General features: G+C 39.3%; 1 protein-coding gene across 1 annotated transcript in view; it reads right to left on the bottom strand.

Annotated features, from left to right (window-relative positions):
- LOC135059260 (baculoviral IAP repeat-containing protein 1-like) overlaps positions 1-11939 on the bottom strand; it is a 160592-nt gene extending 148653 nt beyond the window's left edge. Inside the window, exon 1 of the mRNA XM_063963893.1 lies at positions 11495-11939. The gene's annotated coding sequence lies outside the window, so the exon portion shown is untranslated. The remainder of the gene's footprint in view (positions 1-11494) is intronic.
- Between the last annotated feature and the right edge of the window lie 1057 nt (positions 11940-12996).

Raw genomic sequence — 12996 nt, forward strand, 5'->3', positions numbered from 1 at the left:
TTCCATTCTTACATAATTTAGACTTCCATGGTGGCGAGAGATGGCTTATCCTTTACAGTATGGATGGAGGTAGGTTCACAGTTTAAGTCACCTACTTGACTTTGATGCGAAATGACCCCTAACATTCCGTTAGGAAACAGCAAAATTTGAGACTCTGCTGGCTTATCCCCTAGCTTACATTCAGGCACAACATTGCATAGCCTCCGTGGTGCAGGGGTTCTCAGCTGTCGACAAGACCAATACTCTCATGTAAGGCCATTTCTGTCTATTATAGATTCCTATGTGAGGACCTAGATCATGACTTGGTCAGTCAGGGAATGCGCCAATGGCTGACAATTCCCAATTCTTTGTATTAATGACTTAGTACGATGATTGCTGAAGTCACACACACTGCTGACTACTTGTACATATAATGAGCTTTTCTTAAAAGTGGATCAAAGGACTTACTTGCAAACCGCCACACATAAGGTATAGAATGGGTTTATTCAATTCTCATACTTGCCCTAGATGTGCCAGGGAGGAGGCTGACCTTTATCTTTGGGAGTGTCCAGTGGTCCAGGGATTCTGGAGGCAGGTAATGCAGTAGGCTGAAACCCAGCTGGGAAACTTTGTGCCTTTCACTACTGAATGGGCCTTCCAGGCAATTTTTCTGAAGGGGCAGAGACTTATTCCAGGCAGTAGTCAATTATTGCTTTCTGTAAGTGATGCAGCAATTCTACATGAATGGATACACCCAACACCTATTAATTTTCAATTATATAGGGAGAAACTTACTTTTATTTTTGTATGGACTGGGTGGAGATAAAGAGAAGAAGACCCCTTCCTTTTTGATACTGGGAAAGTTGTAACTTTGCCAACCTTATCACAATCCCAGATCTATCATAGCATGTGTCTGACCCAGTGGTATAAAACTCGCATTTTTCTGTGTGATTGCATTGCCCCATGGGTGAGTGCTTTTGTTTATATTTGTGGCTCTCACTTACATTTATATCCAAGCATTATCTACAAGTCTATTTTAAACAAGTCTTGAACTATATGAACATATTGTAAAGAATGTCCATTGAAGTGCCCTGGAATATGTTTATTGTATATTGCTTAACACTGCATATAATGTTTTTTATGCTTGACTCTGATAAAGATGGAAGCCATATTTGTTCATAAGACTCCATTTATAATTGACATCTGACAAGCTGTTTCAAATTGTTTTCAGCTTAGAGCTGACACAGGAAAAAGTACAGACACTGCACTTTGTTTGAACCCATATTGTGAAGTTATGACCTTTATCTAAGATATATTTTACGGTAATTTCCTAGCAGAAATATAATGTCAGCAGCTAGACATGTGAGCTTCAAAGGGTATTTGTCAGTTTGCGGTACAGCAGGTGTAAAAACCTTACCAGACATATGTAGGTTTCGAGGTTAGCAAAAACCCCCAGTTATTCCACTTAAGAGCACATATAAAAATATAGACGTTGGCAAACATATTACGTATAAGATAGAAGTTTTATTAGCCAATAGGATTAAGCTTCGTGTCAGGAATCGACGACACGATATGTTAATTTGTATCACTTTATAATGTACTGCTGGTAGGAAATAAAGCTCTCTCTGCTCTATTACTTTCCACTTTACACATGTGTGGCTAGTTATTACAAAGGTTATTTTGTTGACTGGTCACTGGCTGCAGCCATGTATGAACCTGATGCTGACTGACTGAATGCGTGCTTGAACTTGGTTTAGCAAGGGGTGCCCTTTCATGGGTTTACCTTTATCATATGGAGGTTCCGAATCCGAGATCCCACATCACCTGTTGAACAGCGGAAGACTGGGCGGACGGTTCCTGGACTGAGACTCAAAACCCATGCATGGTACGTAGAGATATTTCTCTGTAGATTCTCATTCCCGTTTTCTGTCCAATCTGTTCTGCTGCAAGACAGGGATCGGGATCGTACGCACAAAGTTCACTCAGTAAACAGGTTGATTTTCTTATTTTCCTTCTATTCTCTTGCCTATATGTGCTTATATATGTTACAAAGGTGTATGAATCAATGAATGGGAGCGTGAATTTATCCTGAGTATTTAGAGTGTGTATACATAATCAACTGACGGGTTGGTAAACTGGACATTGCTGCAACCACTGTCTTGTTTGTCTTATAAAGAGAATTAGAACGTATGTTAGAAAGAACTCAGAGTTATGAAACAAACATGTCCCCTTGGTAAGTGTGTAGTACTCTTAGTAAAGACACACCACAATCAGAAATTTTATTTACATTATATTTGTAGTCCAGGAGAATCACCCTTATTCTCTGAACCGTGGGAAGAGGGGTTTAACATTTTTGTACCAATAGGTTGTCATTTTATTCTTAAAGTAAGAAATATTGGAAAGGATTGGTCAGATATACTGTCTGAATTGGAAGGTTCAGAACAATATATTGTACATAATATACGAGTCTAAGTTACAGTCACGATAGAATATCATTGCACCTGACTTGCATACCTTGTTAGTACCATAAAGCACTTCCTGTTGCTTTAAAAATTATAGCGTACAGAGTTAAGAAAAAAAATCAAGAACGAAAGTCGTTTAATACTTTTTTTCTCTCTCTTCCGTGATCTGTAACCACAGACTAGTGCGAGCAATGAATGCAAGTTAAATGTCCTGTCAGGATTGTGTCTGCATAGCTATCATACATAAGTTAGGGTAGAGACATCCATTTGTTTCAAAAGCAGTAGTGTACTCTGCAGAAGAAGGGGTTTGGGAAAATAGAGAAAACCCAGATGATGTGTTCATATTGATGGGATGTCATTTCATTCCAAAGGATAGTGACATAGGTAAAAATTGGTTACAAATCACCTCTGTTCCAGGCAATTTTCCTCACAGTTATATCTCTGAGGATCCGTTAGATCCAGGTTACTGATATTTCCCAGATTTTGTTGAATACTTACTGGCCATAAGTATGGGAAATACAAATACTTATCCTTCGGATGAAGCACCTCAGAGTGCCATAGACATTATGAAGAATGTACATGGTGAGCAATGCTTGAAGGGTATGAGACGGTTGTTTCAACGGGCAGGAGTGACTACTGATGGCACTCTGGACCCGGATAGGTTGAAACAGATTAGAGTAACCTATGGGAGATATGTGAAGGATAATAAACTGGAGCGTAGGCTTGAGTTGTGGATTGACACGGCTGAGTTACTTCAGTATGAAAAAGAGTTAGAAGAGGTAGACCAAATTCAGGAACAACTGTCCCTAATAAATTTGGATGACTGGGATGATGCAGACACATCAAGACAGGAAACAATGAAACGTAGAGGTCCCAAGAAAACCAAAGGGCATCCTTACTGGGCATGTGGACATTGTAACCCACCAGATTACACAATATGTCCAGTTTGTCAGACACCCTGGTCTTACAAATGTAAACCCTGTGAAGGACCAAATGTTAGGAAATCCGTTAGGTTTAAAAAAAATCTATCAGTGAATGGTTGCCATTACTTAAAAATAAGAAACCTACAAAATATACTTGGAGATGTGGATGCCCTAAACTTATACATTGGCAAACTAAAGAGTGCACAGCATGTAATGTCAAAAGACCAGGAGTGCATCCTAAACAAACTGGATGTGTGGTCTCTAGTCTGGCATCTGCACCTCCAGCATATACTGTACCCAAGGGATCAGTCCCCTATGGATTGTATCCGGTATGTACACAGGATTCAATCACACCTGCTGTAGCAGCTGCTGATGGTAACACAGCGCAGGCAGAGCGGCGCAGAACCACAACATGGTACAAGCCATAAACAAATTCAGAACTGTTAACATAACAACAGTTACAGAACTCCCTGATGTTAAACAACAATTTATGGAGTTCATTAGACATGTAAGAAAATTTAAACCTAGAAATAGAATCCAAAAAGGGTTATGAGTTTTCTGGATCCTGCTTAGTGATGGACAATTGGACTCAGGTGGCATGGAAATGCAAACATAAATCCAGCTGGTGAAGTAATCTATTATTTACTCCTCTTTGCCTTCCCATGTGGGCTGGTCTGGTCCGTCATTAGGTAAAACTGGGGTCCAAAAGTCTCAGTTTCAGGCTGCTTTTGTCTCTGAAACTGCATGCTTATCAAATTGTGTAAAGAGATTATTCATGAATTGTAATCAGTGTGTTTGCACTTTTCTGTCATTTTGTGCCACAGAATAGCAAAATATATAGTCTGTAAATTACATTGGTAAATATGTATTGAATCAGTGGCTACAAATGACTTGTAGACTTCAATAAAAGTGTGTGATATAATGTATTATGTAAGTTCTAATGGTTTATCATTAAACTCCAGCTAACCCCTGTTCGGAGTTGGGAGAGTGCTGGCTCACTCTCAGTGTTTTATTTGTGTGTGTGAAATAGTATTCTCTTAATATAAAGTTTTGAATAAGTATAATAAAATGTGTTGTGGCCAAATAAATATTGCCCCAGCCAATAGCAAAGGGCTGTCATAAGACTACAAATATAAACATGTATTTGCATTAAACAAATCTCCACAGTAAAATTAATATCTGTGTCTAAAAGAGTAACAGTTCATAGGTAGATAATTAGAAACATGTTACAGATGTAAGAAAATATTTTCTTTAATGTACAGCTCGTTACTGTTCCAGTTATAGTGTGTAATGAAATGTCAGAGAATCAGGAAGTGTTTGGGTAACTATTACAAGGGGTGGGGCCAAGTGATGAGGTAAACTAAGTATAAGAAGTGGGCAAAACTGTAGTTATAGTCCATACCCCTAAGATAAAAGTCTGCCCTCATGATACAATTACATTTACATGGTATAAAATCAAGATTGTAACTGTAAACTGTAACAATGCATAAATGATACCTCTGAAAGATGTTAGGTGAACATACATTAACATTGCATCACTGTTGATCCTTGGCATATACAGTAACAGTAAAGGAGGGAGGTTTATTTTAGAAATATCTCTATGACGCACCTTACAACAGCTTAAGTCATTTCTAGAATTAATCACCTATTGTACAAAAAACATTCCAAGGGCATCACAGAAAACTAAGTTTTATATGATGCCATCAAAAGAACAACAAGTGTAAGGTATTTTTAAATAGAACCCAAATGTCAACCCTTATTGCTATTCCTATATAAAAAAAGAAATGTAGGGTACATAGAAATAAGTTATAATATGCACAAAACAAAGTACACTGCATTTCTGCTTATAGTAAGCACATCACTACAAAAAGGAGGAAAATTATTTCAGAAATTAAACCTCCTCAAACATGTAAACAACTCATATCCTTTTAGGACTAATCACTTATTGCAAAGAGTGGATTGTAGGTGCATCACAGAAACTACAAGTGTTATATGATGCCCTAAAGGGAAAAAATGCACAAGGGGGGGGGGTCATTCCGAGTTGTTCGCTCGCAAGCTGCTTTTAGCAGCTTTGCACACGCTAAGCTGCCGCCTACTGGGAGTGAATCTTAGCTTATCAAAATTGCGAACGAAAGATTAGCAGAATTGCGAATAGACACTTCTTAGCAGTTTTTGAGTAGCTCCAGACTTACTCGGCATCTGCGATCAGTTCAGTCAGTTTCGTTCCTGGTTTGACGTCACAAACACACCCAGCGTTCGCCCAGACACTCCTCCGTTTCTCCAGCCACTCCCGCGTTTTTCCCAGAAACTGTAGCGTTTTTTCGCACACACCCATAAAACGGCCAGTTTCCGCCCAGAAACACCCACTTCCTGTCAATCACATTACGATCACCAGAACGAAGAAAAAACCTCGTAATGCAGTGAGTAAAATATCTAACTGCATAGCAAATTTACTTGGCGCAGTCGCACTGCGGACATTGCGCATGCGCATTAGCGACTAATCGCTCCGTTGCGAGAAAAAAATAACGAGCGAACAACTCGGAATGACCCCCAAGGTGCATTACTCATGACACAAGAACAGCTAGATGCTTTTTGTCAGTTAAAACCAGACATATCAGCACCAGCATTAGGACTTCCTGATTATGCAAGGCCTTTCAATTTGTTTTGTTGTGAAATTTCAGGCCATGCGCAAGGAATATTAACGCAGGTACATGGTGACAAACAGCGACCCCTAGCGTATTACTCAGTACAGTTAGACCCAGTCATACGGGCAGCACCAACATGTGTCAAGTCAGTAGCAGCAGCAGCGCTACTGTTAGACAAGGCCGCTGATATTGTTCTGGGTCATCCCTTAACTGTACAGGTGCCTCACTCAGTCACTGAAATTCTTAACCAAGCGCAGACTAAACATTTATCTGCTGCTAGACTAACCAAATATGAAGTAGCATTGCTTACACCATCCAATGTCACTATCAAACGTTGTACTTCTTTGAACCCAGCTACATTATTGCCGCTGGTTTCAAAAGAGGGGAATGGTGCGAGCGATGATGAAATGACAGGCAGGAATGGTGCGAGTGATGATGAAATGACAGGCACAGAAAACCAATCAAATTTTTCAATTTCTACACACGATCAAGAACATGATTGTATAGAGATAATGACCCTTGAAGCCACAAGTCTACCAGACATACAGGAACATCCTCTACTAAATGCACATTTACATTTATTTGTGGATGGCTCCAGGTACTATGTGGATGGGGAACCGCATACAGGTTTTGCAGTTACCACAGAAACAGACATCTTAATACAGGAACCCTTGCCATCAGGTAGTTCAGCCCAGGAGGCAGAACTTAGGGCACTGATAGCAGCCTGTATTTATACTGAAGGTCAAACAGTTAACGTTTACACAGACTCAAGGTACTGCTTTGGTATTGCCCATGACTATGCAGTTATCTGGAAGAGCAGAGATTTTATAGGTTCTTCAGGAAAACCAATAAAACATGCAGACTGTATTAGGGCATTATTTGCTGCCTTTCAATTGCCAAAGAAATTAGCAGTCATAAAGGTCAAAGCGCACACTAAAGAGGATACTGCAGAGGTCAGAGGAAATGCTCTAGCTGATCAGGCGGCAAAAGCTGCAGCAGTCCAGCCTCTGCAAGACACTCAGGTGATGTTAACTGTCACACCAGAGTCATTAGACTTACAGTTATTGTGCAAATTACAAGCACAGGCCTTAGGCAAGGAGAAAAAAATATTGGAAAAAATTAGGTGGGCGAATACACGGTGACAGTTGGAGGGTGGGAAACCGTCTCTGTTTACCACGCTCAATTTACCCAGTCTTAGCACAAATATTGCATAAAAAAACTCACCAATCAAAAGATGCAATGGTGAGGATTCTGAACCAGCATTGGGTGGCACCAGGTTTCACACAGGCAGCACAGGCTTATGTTGCAGGGTGTGTAGCTTGTGCTTTACATAACCCAGGAAAGGTTGTGAAGGTACCAGCACAAAGTACCCCGCAAACCTGCTACCCCTTTCAGCAATTACAAATAGACCTTATCCAGTTACCTAAATGTTCTGGGTATGAAAATGTACTTGTGTGCAAAGATCTATTTTCAAATTGGGTCAAGGTTTGGCCTTGCAGGGCAGCAAACGCCAAAACAGTTGAAAAAAAAGTTAATGCAAGAAGTAATATGTAAATATGGAGTACCTTAAGTTATTGAAAGCAACAAATGTACCCATTTCACAGGAGAAGTATTAGGCAAAATTCTGTCATATCTGGGTGTTACTCAGGCCTTTTACACTCCCTATAGGCAAAGTAGTAGACATGTAGAAAAACTTATTACCTTAAAACTAAAGCTATAAAAATAAGTTACAGAAACAGGCAAAACATGGTTAAAATGTTTACCCATTGCTTTGTTCTCACAAATACTTCAAGTGAAAAGCATGGGTTAATACCATATGAAATCTTATTTTGGTATTGTTGCTAGGACAGTATGTTATTTTCCACAGCAACTGCAACATGAGCATGGTGACTTAACTTATTATGTAATGCATATATAACAGCAACTAACCAAATTGCACGGCAAAGTTTTTGATTCTATTCCAGATACCAACTGTTCCCAAGACTCAAATGAACTAAAGCAAGGTGATTGGGTGGTCACTAAGAAAGAGAAAGTCTCTTGAACCCAGATTCAAAGGACCGTTTTAAGTTCTGTTGACTACCACCACTTAAGTCACGTTGAGTGAAAGAAACTCGTGAATAGACACATCTCATTGCAAGAAAGTAACAAAGGAAGTATTATCCAATCACGATACATAATCAAAATATACAAAAACAATTTAGCATGGTTATTCTTATATTAACAGTAATAATTGACCCTTACTTATATGAGAAGTCAAGTAATAGTGCAATGATCAGTAACTATGCCAAAAATAACAGAGCAAAAGGGAATACACATAGGATGTCAACAATTACCCAGGTAAAGACAAATAGGCATAAAAGATGCTAGTCATTAAATGTAAAACAGGACCAATATAAACAGTTGTCACCAATTGTTTACTGTATCTGCAGGCTAGTATGTCACTTTGCAGACCATGTATGGAGTAAAATGTTGTACTTATTTAATAAATTATACTAGCCCAGAAATATTATTGATGAAAAGATGAATGAAGTAATACAGTTAAAAAATCAGTTCGCTACTAATCATAATTATACCAGTGTATTTCCAGATTCTTTCTTTTCTTGGTTTTATAAACACTATACAACCAATTGCTTTTCAGAAATATTATCTATTGTTGCTAAGGGACTTGTTTTGCTATTAATTGCATATTTTAAGGCTTATTATGTGGATACTGACACTAAAATGTTTTTCTACCTAAAGCATTGCTGAAACTGCTAAACTGCAACCAATTTATATGAAACTTATTGGAAGAGCTATAATATAACTCCACATCACACTACTGAGAAAGCTGCCATACAAAATACTCAGAAGCTGTCCCTGCTGTTATGATGATGTGATCTAAAGAACCATTGCTGTCACAATATTGAGTCAAAAAGACTTTCAAGGACTATTGAGCAAGGACTATGAACATTATCACGATCTCATCTTCAGAAAATGCTTCTCCTTTATGAACTTTCTTTTGTGGTTAGGGATAAGAAAATAGGGAACATTGGTTCTGCCCGAGCATAGGGATGTTGAATGGACTAGCCCATGCCTGGAGTGCCCTTATGGTACACCAGTTGTGAAAGTAGGTGTCCCTATAGAATCAATGACCAGGTAAAGGAAGGGTAAATTAAAAGTAAAAATTAGAAACAAAGAGGGGAAGTTGATAAAGATGGAAGCCATATTTGTTCATAAGACTCCATTTATAATTGACAAGCTGTTTCAAATTTTTTTCAGCTTAGAGCTGACACAGGAAAAAGTACAGACACTGCACTTTGTTTGAACCCATATTGTGAAGTTATGACCTTTATCTAAGATATATTTTACGGTAATTTCCTAGCAGAAATATAATGTCAGCAGCTAGACATGTGAGCTTCAAAGGGTATTTGTCAGTTTGCGGTGCAGCAGGTGTAAAAACCTAACCAGACATATGTAGGTTTCGAGGTTAGCAAAAAACCCCAGTTATTCCACTTAAGAGCACATATAAAAATATAGACGTTGGCAAACATATTACTTATAAGATAGAAGTTTTATTAGCCAATAGGATTAAGCTTCGTGTCAGGAATCGACGACACGATATGTTAATTTGTATCACTTTATAATGTACTGCTGGTAGGAAATAAAGCTCTCTCTGCTCTATTACTTTCCACTTTACACACGTGTGGCTAGTTATTACAAAGGTTATTTTGTTGACTGGTCACTGGCTGCAGCCGTGTATGAACCTGATGCTGACTGACTGAATGCGTGCTTGAACTTGGTTAAGCAAGGGGTGCCCTTTCCTGGGGTTACCTTTATCAACTCAGAGGTGGAACTAACATTGGTGCAACAGGTGTATTGCACCAGGGCCCCTGGGGACTAAGGAGCCAACTGCTGGCCAGATCAGCAAAGAGTTTTCCATGGACCACCACACTACCATTTTGATGCAAAGTCAGATGACTGACTCAGCAAAGGGAGCAGGGTGGGCCACACTGCCTGAGGAACCTGCCCCTTCCCTCAGTGGGGCGGGGTTTACCCTAACTTCCCTGCCCAGGAACATATGGAATTAGCGTGTTGGGAGCTTGCGGGAGGTGAGATAACCATAAGGGGGAGGAGGAAGCAGGGGCTCCATAGATTAGTCTGAATTGCACAGTCAGTTCTTTTTTGGGTGGAGGATGGGTCCCATGGTCCCTGTGTGGCCCAAGAATGAATAAATAGGCAGCCTCCAATCATCCAAAAAAAAACAAAAAAACTGTACTTACGGGACATGGTTTTACTGCAACATCAAGGTGTATTATCAACGTTTCAAGGCTTCTGCCTCTACATCAGGACACAGCCGTGTCCTGCTGATTTTAAGTATATACAGGTCAGGTCTCCCAAATGTGGAATTCTAGAAACTGAATTATTCTGAAAAGCAATGATTGCCAGTGAGGGAGTGACTTTGCAGTCATTCCCTCACCGGGAACTGCTCTTCCACCCCGACATACTCCCAGCAATGCAAGCAGGATGCCACCGGATCCCCTCACAGATCTGCTGTGAACCTTGCAGGACCCCTTCGCAGACACCACTGGACTCCCCCCACACATCCCCCCCCCAGACCTCCCACCCCCTGCAGATACCTGGGTTCCTCCCATTACCTGTCGGACTCATCCCGGGCTCCCACAATAAAGTATTCCAAAAAAAATCATATCTGAAATGCTCCTGGTCCCCGAGCATTTCATATATGGCATTTATGGTTAGTAATGCATGCTAATATGAGTTATATTTTATATATCTTATCAGAAGAGCTGTCCTTTGTAGATATTCACAATTAATCTTGCATATTTTGAGGGTTTTTCCTTTTAATCTGACACTTCAACTAGTTATCATTAGCAAGTTTTATAATATAAGGCTTACACAATAGAGAAATAGAAAATGGAATCAGGAAGGTATGTGCAGCAAAATAGAAGTTATAAATTAACCAGTGGAGAAGGTGAAACAAAGTTAAATTTACCCTCTGAATAAAAGCATTTTGGAAAACACCCTATGCAAACAAATGTGTTTGTTTTGGATTTTTACACCCCACCATTCAGGGCCGGATTAACGTCCACATGGTCCTGGAGCTGAAAATGATCCAGGGCCTATTGGGAGACTATATTAAGTGGCTCTATACAGATATTTAGATAGAGCAATCGGGCGCAATTTATCATTACAAAATGGATTAATCAATATAAAAAAGGGTTTATCAGTAACTGTACATTTAAGCAGCTCCCAAACAAATAATCTGCAATTATTCAAGAAACAAAAAGTATTTGAATATAGAGAGAGAAAAAAAAAATATATATATATATATATATATATATATATAAACAAAAAGTCCTGTATAAGAGTCACTGGTTTAAACCCACCATGGAATTGAACATAATGGTCCAATTTAGTAGAAGGCTGTATATATATCCTTTAGAATGAGATTGAAGCTATTGTGCTTATGCTGGCCCCTTGAACTCACCGATCAGAGTGGCTTGTCTGCTTAAGCTGTGTCTACAGCACTGTTTGATGTATAGATCAGCCGAGTAATTGGATGGCCGCCTGCGGGAGAGGAAAGAGTATAGCGGGTGACGGCTCCGTATAGCGGGTAAAAACTCAGTGCAGCGGCTGCTGTAGCGATCTCCATACTAGGGCTTCAGAGACAGCTTGGCAGCCCGTAGCCACTTCGTATAGTTTACTTGGCTAGCAGCCTTTGTGGAGGATGGCTCACTATGTGGAGAGGTTGCTCAGCGTAAATCAGGAGATCCTGTGGCCGTAGCTCACAGATTACCGTAGCGGAGCTCCATGATGGAAATTCAGCAAAGAGTGGATAGGCACAACCCTAAATTATCCTGGTGGGATTCAGCGTAACGTGGACACAATAACGGGACCGCATTGACTCGTTTCTCCGCTAAAGTATCGTGCAGTTTCCTCAGAAAGCTTCTCAGTTGTTCATAATGGCAAGTATTTAAATAACAAGTGTCCAATCAAACCAAATTACTAATTAAACCACAGATGTACTCATTAATAGTAAAACCATCTGGCAGTGGTTGCTTTGTTCAAATGGCATAAAGCTTTCTTCTAAGAATCAAAATCAAAACAAAGGAAAAAACATGTATATCTCATTAATATATATATATATATATATATATATATATATATATATATATCTTTTAAAACTATAGTATATACAGCCTTTACTAATTTGGACTATTATGTTCAATTCCATTGTGGGTTTAAACCAGTGACTCTTATACGGGACTTTTTATGTAAATATACTTGTTTGTATTTTTTATACATATTTAGATGTGTCTATGTACCAATTGTGGTCATTTAAATCTATTAAAATTATACATTTATAATTGGTAGCGCTCTCTCTATATTCAAATACCTATTGGGAGAAGTTGAGAAGGTGTAGATAATGCTTTGTAGGTGTGTCCAGTGCCATGTGAACATGTACACTCCCTACACTATAAAACCCAATGTCTCCCAAAATACATAAAGGTAGAAAAACGCCATCACTTTGTCAGGAAATTAGAAATGTCACTTTAATTCTTATGATTTATGGCAACCATGTGATCATCTGGGCAGTTATTCATCAAATGCTAAAGATGAAATACACAAATGAAGTGCGCTGTCAGCGGCAGCCTGTACAGGGAAGGTCTGTTCCCTAAATGATACAGGTAAGGCAGAAAGATAGGTACTGGCGCCGGCTGAAATCGAATATGAGATGAATGACTCAAATAGTGAAATATTAAAAATTATATTTAATAAACATGCATCAAAAAAGAGGACATTTCATCCCTCAAAGATAAAACACAAGCAATTGCTGTACAATAAAAAGGTGCTTTGTAGGATCCCACTAAGTTAACCCTTTTAGGGGTAATGTCCACAATTCCTGGCTAGGACACATCCACATTTGCCCTATGCTCCTGAGGAAGCTGGCATCCATCAGACCAGCGAAACGCGTTGAGCTCCAGCTTG

The sequence above is a fragment of the Pseudophryne corroboree genome, chromosome 1 (assembly GCF_028390025.1).
Source record: "Pseudophryne corroboree isolate aPseCor3 chromosome 1, aPseCor3.hap2, whole genome shotgun sequence".
NCBI lineage: Eukaryota > Metazoa > Chordata > Amphibia > Anura > Myobatrachidae > Pseudophryne > Pseudophryne corroboree.